The sequence below is a fragment of the Crocuta crocuta genome, unplaced genomic scaffold (genome assembly GCF_008692635.1).
Source record: "Crocuta crocuta isolate KB4526 unplaced genomic scaffold, BGI_CrCroc_1.0 scaffold309, whole genome shotgun sequence".
In the NCBI taxonomy this organism is placed as follows: Eukaryota; Metazoa; Chordata; class Mammalia; order Carnivora; family Hyaenidae; genus Crocuta; species Crocuta crocuta.
The window spans coordinates 1,235,478-1,247,378 of record NW_027531581.1 but is presented as its reverse complement, the minus strand read 5'-3'; the positions used below and the strand labels follow the sequence as shown (position 1 = coordinate 1,247,378).

At 33.7% G+C, this 11,901-nt stretch overlaps 1 long non-coding RNA gene across 2 annotated transcripts in view; it reads left to right on the top strand.

The window, feature by feature from the left end:
- LOC144238857 (uncharacterized) overlaps positions 1–9,049 on the top strand; it is a 122,627-nt gene extending 113,578 nt beyond the window's left edge. The window contains exon 6 of one of the 2 annotated variants that reach the window (XR_013337232.1): positions 8,772–9,049. This is a non-coding gene — a long non-coding RNA (uncharacterized LOC144238857). Of the gene's footprint in view, positions 1–4,225; positions 4,312–8,771 lie in introns of those variants that run through there. The other variant, XR_013337231.1, reaches the window with a different exon arrangement.
- Positions 9,050–11,901: the final 2,852 nt, after the last annotated feature.

Genomic DNA, 11,901 nt, shown 5'->3' with positions numbered 1-11,901 from the left:
CTGAGCCACCCAGGTGCCCCACATTTTAGTAAATATAACATTTAGTAAATATAACATTCCTTGGCAGCTAGCTATACAATAGGGTAGATGCTGTTGTAAATTATATTAAGACTAATGTGAAATGGAAACTAGAGCTTCCTCCTAAGATAAATTTATCCCTTTGTCTTTCTTATCCTATATCTAGAGAGTCTCCATTTTTATTAACAGTTTTCAAAACTATATATTTTTTCACCTCCTCAGGTCTTTCCCCTTTTTTGGTAGGCACGGGGAACAGTCTAGAAAATTAGAGCATTAAAAGAGCTTGCTTTCATTTGTCAAAAAGAGGTCACAATGTCTCATAAGTCCTATTTGAGTTTCCAGATTTTGTAATTTAAAAACTCTGTGTATTACTTTATTAATGTGCTTTTTATGATTCTGGGTAACTATAATTAAAATGGAAAATAAACAACAATATATGCACACAGAAAAAGGGACCTGGCTGTTATTTAAATCTATCATAACAATTACCCTAAGATACAAAACACTTTAAAAAACAATTAGAGACAATGGCACAATGAAAACTGTCCTCAGAGTTACAAAAGTTCTTCTCAGACACAAAGAAATCTAAGTCATATTAAACAAACAGATAAGAATCACCAAATAAGGTGAAATATTTTCTCATGGTCTCATCTTTAGCTATTTGGAAAATTGCAGAAATGATCTCCTAAGTTGTTGTTCTCTTCATCAACTCACATAAATAAGACAGTAATAATAAAAACAGTTAAAGGAATGTGCCCATTAGTCCTCAGTGTTTAATGTGAGGGATGTCTGCTCCTGCTTAGTGACTGTCCAGATCTATACATTTTGCTTATTCAGCGGGAAAAGCATTCCAATGCTTTTCAATTCTAAATTCTTCAATTTCAATTCTAAATGAAGAGCAGAGAGAAAATCCCTATGCTTTAGAAAATATGAGAGAAAGAAAATTAAATATTGATTAAAGTGGAAAATTTCTAATTGGAATGGAAAAGTTTATTCATGTAGAATAGAAATGAGACCATATCTCACAATGGCCTGAGATACATTTACTAGTCATATTTTTCCATTGTGTATTGCTATGGATGGCATGGTAAATCTTCATAGTTGCTCCTATGTTGCATACTTTCTTATCTCCACAATTTTTCTATAAATAGACTAAAGAGGCCATACTCCTGGTTAAATATATACAAATCAATTAATTGTCTCTAATTGTAATACTTATACAAGCAGAGTTTATTACTTTTGCTTTCATTTGGCTGAAATTCATGTATATAAAACCTTATTTTACATTATATGTGCTGAATCCTTATTGTCTTCTACTTTCCTGATTCATAACTTGCCTCCTTAACCAGTATTCTTTTATATATAACCCTATTGACTTTAGGCCTTCCCCCTTGAGCTACAAAGTAGTCTTTAGACATATTGAAAGCTTTTTACCTCTTCCTAAATTGATTTTTAAAAATCCATACACTGTAGCTTATTCTAATATAAAATCCAAGCCCTGTCATTTCAGAAAAAACAATATACATAATGAGAATAAAGTCTGGAGCTTTTTTTCTGTTCTTTGTAGCGAGATTATTATACAGTAAAACTTTATATGTTATTTTTTTTAAATCTGTTCTAAGCATTATTAGGATATTTCATTTGGTCATTACTTTTACTCAGTTTGCCTGATTACTTGTATATTATACTCCATTATTAGTTCCAGAATTTTGGAATTCAACCTGATTTTGTCCCTTTCTACTTACTGCTCTAGACAAAATCAGATTCTGCATTTATTATAGATGTCATAAAAAATTTAATTGGTTTTAGCCCTCAAATCTGATTTTGAAAATAAATGGAATGACTCTACCATAAAACTTTCTTGGCTATAACAGTAGATTTCCTCTACATTCTGGCCTCATCAAAAAATTTCAAAGTCATTTTCTATTACAACAAATTTGGAAGTAGAAGTAATTGGACATTCGGATGGTGAACGGTTACTTTCAGAAATACAGACCTTTTCAGCGGAGAAAGATCCTATGAAGTTGTCAATATTGAGAAGAATACAATGCCTCTTTGAATCTGTTTTCAAAGTATAGTTTCAATTATCTTTCTTAAACAAAATGTGAACATTACATTAATCCAATTAAAAATGTCCATGGATTTCTACCACTCCTAGAATAAAGTTCAAATTCTATAGCATGCCTTGTAAGTTTAAAAGGTATTCTTAAATTATTTCTCCAATTCTATCTCCAACTATTCCATACCTTCCCTACAGAGGCCTAAAATTTTGTATAATATTGTAATAAAAGCTTATGTTTTGGAATAAAAACTCATTAAATTATTAATTAATGTTATAATTAATAATTGCTATTCCAATGTATTATCCTATATATATTATATGTTAAATATATTATATAGTATAATAATACATATAAGTAAATTTATATTTGATCATTTAATTAAATGTTTTTGCATATGGCAAATTTTTAAACTATACTATCAATATCAAATATCAAAATGCTAATATGAAAAAAATTACCAAAAAAGCAGCATAACTAATGGATACATATGGTTAAAATTATAGGAAAGGACACTTATCTTAATTTATTATAGCCTTTATAGAATAAAATGTTTCTTTAAAGCATATATGTGTTCACCTTATAGGGATATTTTATAGAAGACATAATTTTTACTCTAAGAACATTATACTTGGCATGGTGATTTCACAATATTTCAGAAACATGTTTGGAGTCAAAAATGCTAGAGATCAGATCTTCACTCAGACAAAACAAGATTTTAGGCAATTTGCATTTTTCTGAAGCTCAGAGTCTTTACCTCAAAAAATCCAGATAAAATTACGTTTCAGGATGTTGTATTTCTTCTCAGGTTCTTTTATAGGCTTTTGTGTGTTGACCTATAATCCCCAAAAAATGGTTTATCCCTTAAATGTCTACTCTTGTCCATATTTTTCTTTATTTTAACATTTGTTCTGGCTGATACCATCCCTTGATATTGAACTGGGCCCTTGGGCACTCTGATAGAAATTGACAAGAGGTCAGACAGGAGTTTCAGGCAAGGCTTTATTGGGATTTAATGCTGGAGCCTGACGGGGGCAGCACAAACAAAACAGTCCTTAGAATGACTTCCCGAAGAGATAGAGGTCAAGAAGAGTTTATTTTTTAAAGAAAGTGAGGATGGAAAAGGGTGATATCTAAGACTGTAGATGTGGGGATGTATTAGCACTTGTTCACTTAAAAGAATACTTCTTCAACTGTCATGTTTCTCATGAGAATGTTAAATCTCCACCCCTGAGCATGATTTTTAGTATTATAATGAGAGAAAAAGTCCTGAAAATTCAGCACTGGGGTCCATCTGGGTCCACACTGGTTTGGCCTGGTCTTTGCGAGTTTTTGTAGTAAGCATCCTCCTTTCAGTAAGTATTCTTCCGAATGCCTGTAAAGTAAAACCACACTGAGATACCACCTCACTCTGGTCACAGTGGCTAAAATGAACAAATCAGGAGACTCTAGATGCTGGCAAGGATGTAGAGAAATGGGCACCCTCCTACACTGTTGGTGGGAATGTAAACTGGTGCAGCCCCTCTGGAAAACAGTGTGGAGATTCCTCAAAAAATTAACAATAGAACTCCCCTATGACCCAGCAATAGCACTGCTAGGAATTTACCCAAGGGACAGAAATGCTGATGCATAGAAGCACATGTACCCCAATGTTCATAGCAGCACTTTCAACAATAGCCAAAATATGGAAAGAGCCTAAGTGTCCATGAACTGACACATAGATCAAGAAGATGTGGTGTGTCTATACAATGGAATACTACATGGCAATGAGAAAGAATGAAATCTGGCCATGTGTAGCAACATGGATGGAACTGGAGGGTGTTATGCTGAGCAAAATAAGTCAGGCAGAGAAAGACAGACACCATATATTTTCACTTATAGGTGTATTAGGAGGAACTTAATGGAGGACCATGAGGGAAGAGAAGGGAAAAAATAGTTTGGGAGAGGGAGGGAGGCAAACCATGAAAAACTGAGAACAAACTGAGGGCTGATGAGGTGGGGGAGAGGTGAAGCGGGGTGATGGGCATGGAGGACGGCACTTCTTGGGATGAGCACTGGGTGTTATATGGAAACCAACTTGATAATAAACTATGAAAGAAAAATAAAGATAACACTACTCAAGAAACATTTTTTTCTCTTTTTCTTAGGCAGCCAAAGGGCACTGGATTTTGCAGTCAAGACTGAGAGGATCCAAGTTCAGGCCCTGCTCTGTCTCACATTCACAAAGTGTTTATTTTTCTCCTATTTACTGATAAATCTCAAGGTTAAGTTACCAGGCAGGAAGTCTGCTCTTAGTTGGAAATTTCTTTCCCACTGGAAAAATTCACTTGGTTGATCCCACAGGAACCTAACAGTGAATCTGCATAATTCACTTCCTCTCTGCTGCACTGAATTCCCCCAATTTTTCTCCATACCAACAGCACCTTTTTGATCACTTTACCAGGAAAATCTCTCCAAGTCAAATTTTATCCCTGACACTTTGGTACCCTGAATTCCTCCTTTTTACTCTTCTCCAGCTTGCTTTAGTGGAATGTGCAAATGCCTTCTGTCAGTATGGTCATCCATGTAAATTAGACATCAGACCATCATACTCCAGGTTAAGACTTCCAAAATATCTTGTTTCCCAGAATAACCTTATTATCATTTAGTTTGTCATGTAAGACCTCATATAAGCTGGTCCCTACCTTACATCAACAGCTCTAGACATTTCTTCTTATCTCTTCTGCAATCTGATAATATAAAGTTTGCAGAATTACTTTGTTTCTTTACACAGACCATACTTTTGTATCTGTACGTGTGCCTGTGCTTTTTTCTTTTACTTGGGATATCTTTTCAAATATTCTTTGAAATCCCCTTTGGGATTCAGTCAAAGCACCCTCTCATTCGTAAGGCTTTCTTGAATCACCATTTTGAATTTAGCACTCCTCTTTTTAGCACTTATTACATTTTAATGAAATGATTCGCTTACATACCGACTCTCACCAACACCCTACACACATGGTTATGGTGTTTGAAGATCAATGATCAGTCTCCTTTATTTTATGTTTCCTCAGCATCTAGCAAACTGCCCAACAGTAATTGGTAGCACTAGGCTACTCAGTGATCAGTAGCCCTGAGACTTGAAGAGATAATATAATGAAAAGTGGCTGGATTGTGGGGCTTTATTTAACCCCTTCTCCATTAATTTCCCTCAGAAATCACCCCAATAAATATGTCAACGAAGTAAAAACAGTTGTTTACTATGCAATAGTAGGTTATAGGTAAATTCCTTAATCTTCAACTTCCAACCAGAATGTTATCCACTCTTTTTGAATATAGAAATTGTGGGGATATCACTGAATATTGATTATGTTAATTAAAATAAGACAAAAATGCTTTAGTAGATTTAGAAAAAAAGATTAGCCACCTTCACTGTAGTTAATATCATAAGTGAGATTTACCATTATTTCCAATCACAAATTATTTCTAATAAAAACTATTGAAGGCAAGGAAGAGACACTATAAAAATAGTAATAATTTTTTCATGCACAAAACTTATTTATTTTAGAACTACTTATTACTGAAAATATTTTATTTTTATTATTTAAATAAATGTTCCACCATCAAAATGCTCTATCATTTACATATAAGATAGTAAGATCAAAATGGAAGAAAAATGAACAATTTAACAGCCTTACAATCTCTTTTTTCTGGAACTTATTTTCTGCCAACCTTGCCATTTATTTCTATTTTTGTGCAATTAAACTTTATTTTAGAATAATATTAATAAACATTTGTTGCTATTTTTTAAAGTTAATTTCTTTATTTTAAGACAGAGATAGAGAATGAGTATGGGAGGGCCATAGAGAAAGGATGACAGAGGATCCAAAGAGGGCTCTGCGCTGACGTCACAGAGCCTGATGCAGGGCTCAAACTCATGACCTGCAAGATCATGACCTGAACCGAAATTGGACTCTTAACCAACTGAGCCACTCAGGTGGCCCTCTGTTGCTATGTTTAAAATAAAATTCTTATATCCATAATATTTGGATCAAAATCTATTTTGGATCAATATGGCAGGGCATAAATAAAGATAAAAATAGCTTCTAGTTTTTGTTTTTTTTTTTTTTTTAGTTGCTTTTCCATGTCTCATCGAAGAAAACTTATCAAGGACTCAAGTTTTTCTAATAATTTATTTACTCTGCTAAGTAAAAGCACCTTTACAATGCCTGCTTCAATTTTTAAAATAGCTCTAAATGGACTTACAAGTTCCACAAAGCCCATCTTTACCTATTGTTAGGGAGATACCTATTTGCAGAAGGACAAGGCTCAACCAAAGATGTGAATCATGCACCTCAGGACTCCAATTATAAGATGTCAAATAGAATTGCCAAACCAATTACTCAGAAAAAAGGAACAGAATCATTTTAACAGCAGGAAAGAACTAAGGAGGAAGTAATTATTATGGTCCTGTAGTACTTACCTTGATTGTAAGGAACAATTTGTTAGCTGCTATGAGAAAATGTGCCTTGTTTACCTCACTCTTAATGGGAACATGTTAATATACCTGAATCATTGCCAAAGAATCCAGTTCTCATCATACTGAAACAAAAATGACCATTTACTGACATTAATGATTCTATTAAAGGTATAATTATTTGATTTCAACAAACAAATCATTAGAGTTGATCACAAAAATTATACTCAACATGCTTATTCATTGAGATAACTTGATCATTTCTTTTTGAATATATTAGTTCCTAATTAAACTTTTTGATATAGGATTCATCAGTAGTTACACTTTGGAAAATGTAGGCTTACCTTAAAAATGAGGATGAGAGCATTTGTCATAAGAAACAAGACATTATGTTATATACCATAGAAAGATTTCAAACTTAGTTAATTTCTTTTTTAAAAAAATTTTAATGTTTATTTTTGAGAGAGAGATAGAGACAGCGTGAGCAGGAGAGGGTCAGAGAGAGAGGGAGATACAGAATCCAAAGACAGGCTCCAGGCTCTGAGCTAGCTCTAAGCACAGAGCCCAACACGGGGCTTGAACCCATGAACCATAAGATCATGACCTGAGCCAAAGTCAGACGATTAACTGACTGAGCCACCCAGGCGCCCAAAACTTAGTTTATTTCTGAAAGATGAAAATGTGTGATTTAACATGTCAACCTTTAGATGTATGAACAAGTTTTCCATAATCCGTCATCCAAAGTAAATATATTATTTAGGAACTTTGTAAAGACAGACAAGCTAAAATCACATTTCATAGATGAAAGGATTTGCGCTAAAGTGTTAATCTCTCATGAACTGAAAATGCTATTTATTTATTTATTTATTTATAAATAAATAAATGTGTATTTATTTATTTTGAGAGAGAGAGAGAGAATGTGGGAGGGGCAGAGAGAGAGAGAGAGAAAGAATCCCAAGCAGGCTTTGCACTGTTAGCACAGAGCCAAATTTGGGGATCAATCTCACAAGCTATGAGATCATGACCTGAGCTGAAATCAAGAGTTAGATACTTCACCGTATGAGCCACTTAAGCACCCCAAAATGCCTTTTAAAGATGTATATGTGAATTGTTGATTCTCATTTAGTACCACCAAAGTAGCTTCTTAGTTTAAAGCTGTGCTTCCAAGGCTTGCTTCAGTTTCTATTAAAATCATCTGGCCAGTTAAGTAAAATTGATGGGAATCTGTATAAACCGTATTGAGGAAGGAGGAAAGAAAGTTACTGAGCAGTATATAAAGGTCATCCTATGTGGAGGGTTGTGGTACACACATATATTCATACATGATCTGAATTAAAGAATTTTTAGTTTTATGTTATATATGTCATGTTACACATTTTTCAGTTTTATGTTATACATGTCCACATTGTTTGAATTTTTAAAAAGAGAATCAACCTAAATTACTCCTGATACTAGAAAAAATATTTTTTTAAAAAAGGAAACTGTATATATGTAAATACTAAAATTCACTACTTCTCAGTGAGTTTCTAATACCGTCTCTAAAATTTACTGTCTACATATCCTGACTTCTTTGCTTCATAATTTTCTTCTTAGAGCTGTATACTACCTGAAATATCTGCACCTAAAATGTTTTTTTATCATTTTCATTTTCTAGCTTCTCATTAAGAATATAACATCAAGAAGGTAGAGATTTTTACCTGCTTGTTCACTGTTGAATCTCCAGTGCAAAACACTGACATATCATGGTGGATGCTTAATGAAGGAAAACATATAGTTTTATTCATTAATTTATTCAAAATATGTCCATATGCATACTAATATAGATTATATTAATGTGTATATATAGTAATACATAAAAATGTAAATAGTTTTATTTGTATGTGTGTATATATATATGTATATGTATATATATATATATAGAGAGAGAGAGAGAGAGAGGCATGGTCTACAACTTTTGTCTAGGCCCCTAACTGCCTTTTAAAGAAAGAGAAAAGAAGATCTATAACCCAGAAACAACCAAACCTCATAGAGAATGCTATCTATTTATGTACATAATTGCTATTTTTAGGACTCATGACAAAGTTGAAAGAGTGCTCTATGAGAACATTTGAAAAGTAATCTTTGAAACAACACAAGAACAAATGAGGCATTTGATATATTTATGATTGTAGGCATAATTGTTGCTGCCGAGTATGCATATATCTGAGTTTTCAAAATTCATTTTATTTCTATTACAGCCTTTGAAAATAAAGCAATTTTCCACGATACACTGTTGGCATCCTGCTGAGAACAAGTGTGTATTGAGAATGAAAAACATGCCAAACATCAGGAAAGTTGCCCTTTGTCAGAATCTTGAGCCTTTTGAAATTGAAATATGAAATTAATTGATTCACAAATATTCTATATGTGCCAACAGAATTAAAAGATCATGATTAATTTCTTGAAGTCAGATTCACCTGCTGACCTTTATATAAGTATATGAAGAGGATGCTACCTGCTGTCCTTCCTTGCTAGAGCATATAATTTGAATACTTTAATGAAAACCTATTAAAAGCAAACTGTATTCACCCTTATGTTTACTGCAGCATTATTTACAGTAGCCAAGATACAGAAGGGAAATATGAGACAACCATAAAAGAGATGAGGTTTTTGCCATTTGCAGAAACATGGATGGACCTAGAGGGTATTATGTTAAGTGAAATAAGTCAGACTGAGAAAGTTCAGTGCCATGTGATTTCACTCATATGTGGAATCTAAAACAACAAAGTAAACAAACAAATGAACAAAAAGCAGAATCAGACTTATAAATACAGAGAACAAACTGATAGCTGGCCAGAAGGAAAGGGATGAGGGATGGGTAAAAAGGATGAAGGGGCGTGGGAGATACATGGTTCCATTTATGGAATTAATAAGTCACAGGAATAATGGGCACAGCATATGGATATGGTCAGTGATATTGAAAGAGCATTGTATGGTGACAGATAATAGCTACATTTGTGGTGGTCATAGCATAACATATAGAGAATTTGAATCATTATGTTGTATACCAGAAACCAATGTGTGCCATTAGTTGTGTCAACTATACTCAAACAACAACAACAACACAACAACAACAAACATATTAAAAGACCCAGATGAAAGATCTTTTTAGGTGATTGTTAAATAATGCCAATTAAACAACTAAATAATATCCAGGGGGAAAGAAAGAAGAACCAACTGTATTGAGAGATATCATGGTAAATCCTTGGATGGAATATGCAGATGAGTGCCATATGATCTCTTCCCAATAATACGATCACCACCATCCAAACCTTGGATTGCAGGTAACTTGTGCTTCACATGTTCCACAAGATGAGCATTTTAACTTGATAAACAAGCAAAGTCTTGCAATATTAGTAGTATATAACACCAAATGTCACATGATCAAACTTAGCCAATGGTTATCTGTCTTTCTTGCTGCAGGATTGTGGGTGATCATCTCTCATGTTCAGGTGCTCAGTCTCAGGTCATGCTGTTTGGCAGAAATCAGTGATTTTTCAGAATGTTGGAAAGTGCCCACAACTTGAATCTGACTGTTGCATCCAGCTTTTGTATTGTGAACAACAGCAAGAGATTATGGAGGAGATCTTGTCTGCAGAGGAGGAGTATAAAAAGGCAGAGGAATCCCTCACTCCAAATGAGATTAGGGAGATGTGTAAAATGTGGGAAACTGCAAAATTTTGTACAAAGGCATCCCTTGAATAAGGCCATAGTAATGCAGGCGATGAATCTGTTTAACAATAATGCAGTGTCACATTTCTGCAACATCCTAAAAATGAAGCAAAAGCAAGAGTCTTTGGATAGGTTCCTTGTTAAAGTTTCACGAAAAGAAAAAGACTCCAGGGGCTCCTTCATGGCTCCATTGGTTAAGTGTCCGACTTCGGCTCAGGTCATGATCTCATGGTTCATGGGTTCCGGCTCCATGTCAGGCTCTGTGCTGACAGCTAGCTGAGAGCCTGGAGCCTGTTTCAGATTCTGTGTCTCCCTCTCTCTCTGACCCTCCCCTGCTCACGCTGTCTCTCTCTCTCTCTCTCCCTCTCAAAAATAAATAAAACATTTTTAAAAATTAAAAAAAAAGATTCCATTGAGCAAATAGCAGTGATTCCATTAGTGATCATGAAAGTCATCCTATGCAATAACTCTCCTCTCTTGTCTCCCTCACACGAGTTATGGTTTTCAAAGGTAAGTGCGGGTTATTTTGTTTATTTTTCTTTATGTTTTATATTTTCTTTCTTATTTTGTTTTATATTACAGTGTTGGAATAATTTTTCTATGAATATTTTTGGATTGTGGAATGTATCATATGAATTTCCATTATTTTTTATGGAGAAATTTGCTTGGATATACAAGTGCGTTGGATTACAAGCGTGTTTCTGGAATGAATTATGCTTGCAAACCAAGGTTTTACTATATTCCTTTTAAACAGTGTATTCTAATCATCATTTAAAGAAAAATTGAGATTCAAATGGTTAAGTATTTTTTTCAAAATTACCTAATATTAGTCACCTGCAAGATAAAGCACCTATTTTTATGAGAACTACTTTGTCAACCATAACAGATTTGAGACACTTACGAAGTTCATAATATGCAGTCCTTTCTCAGGGTACAATTTGTTAGATCAGGAATAGACACTGGAATCCATGGAGGCTATTAATATTCTCTTAGGAACTGGAAATTGTGATTGAAAGATTGCATTTCATTTGCCCAGAATAATTAAGCTCACCTGAAATAAACTCAGGATCTGTTGGATGATACTTCATCTGCAAGAAGAAGCAGAAAGAGCTAATGTGTAAGAAGAATGAAGCAAACATGTAAAACAAAGAGATGTGAGCTTCCTTTTTAAAAGTCTCTTAATTTCTTTCGGTCTTTCTTATTTTGAGACAGATCCAAGAAAACTGTTGTGCAGCTCAAAAATCATCTGTAACCGTGTGGTATTAATTTGCTAGACTAAAAACCAAACTTCCAGTCTAGTATGCTATTGCTTTTATATCTAATTACTGAAAATTTTAATAAGGAATAGATTCATTTATCATGCTCACTCATTTTTCTCTATGTTGATGCATGCTCATCATGATTGCTATTTTTTTTTCTTTTTAATTTACCATATAAAGACATTCATGGACCATGAAAATATCATTGTATATCAAATTGGGATTCTTCTTCTAGCATATGACTTTAATATTAGATCATCTTTAATCCAACAGTGTCATATGTGTAAATTACCTGTTCTCTTGTGAAATAGATAAATTTTATAATTCCAAAACTAAGGATATATTACAAATTACTGGCTAAAAGATTTGTTAAGAATGGTATTTTTTTTTACTTTTT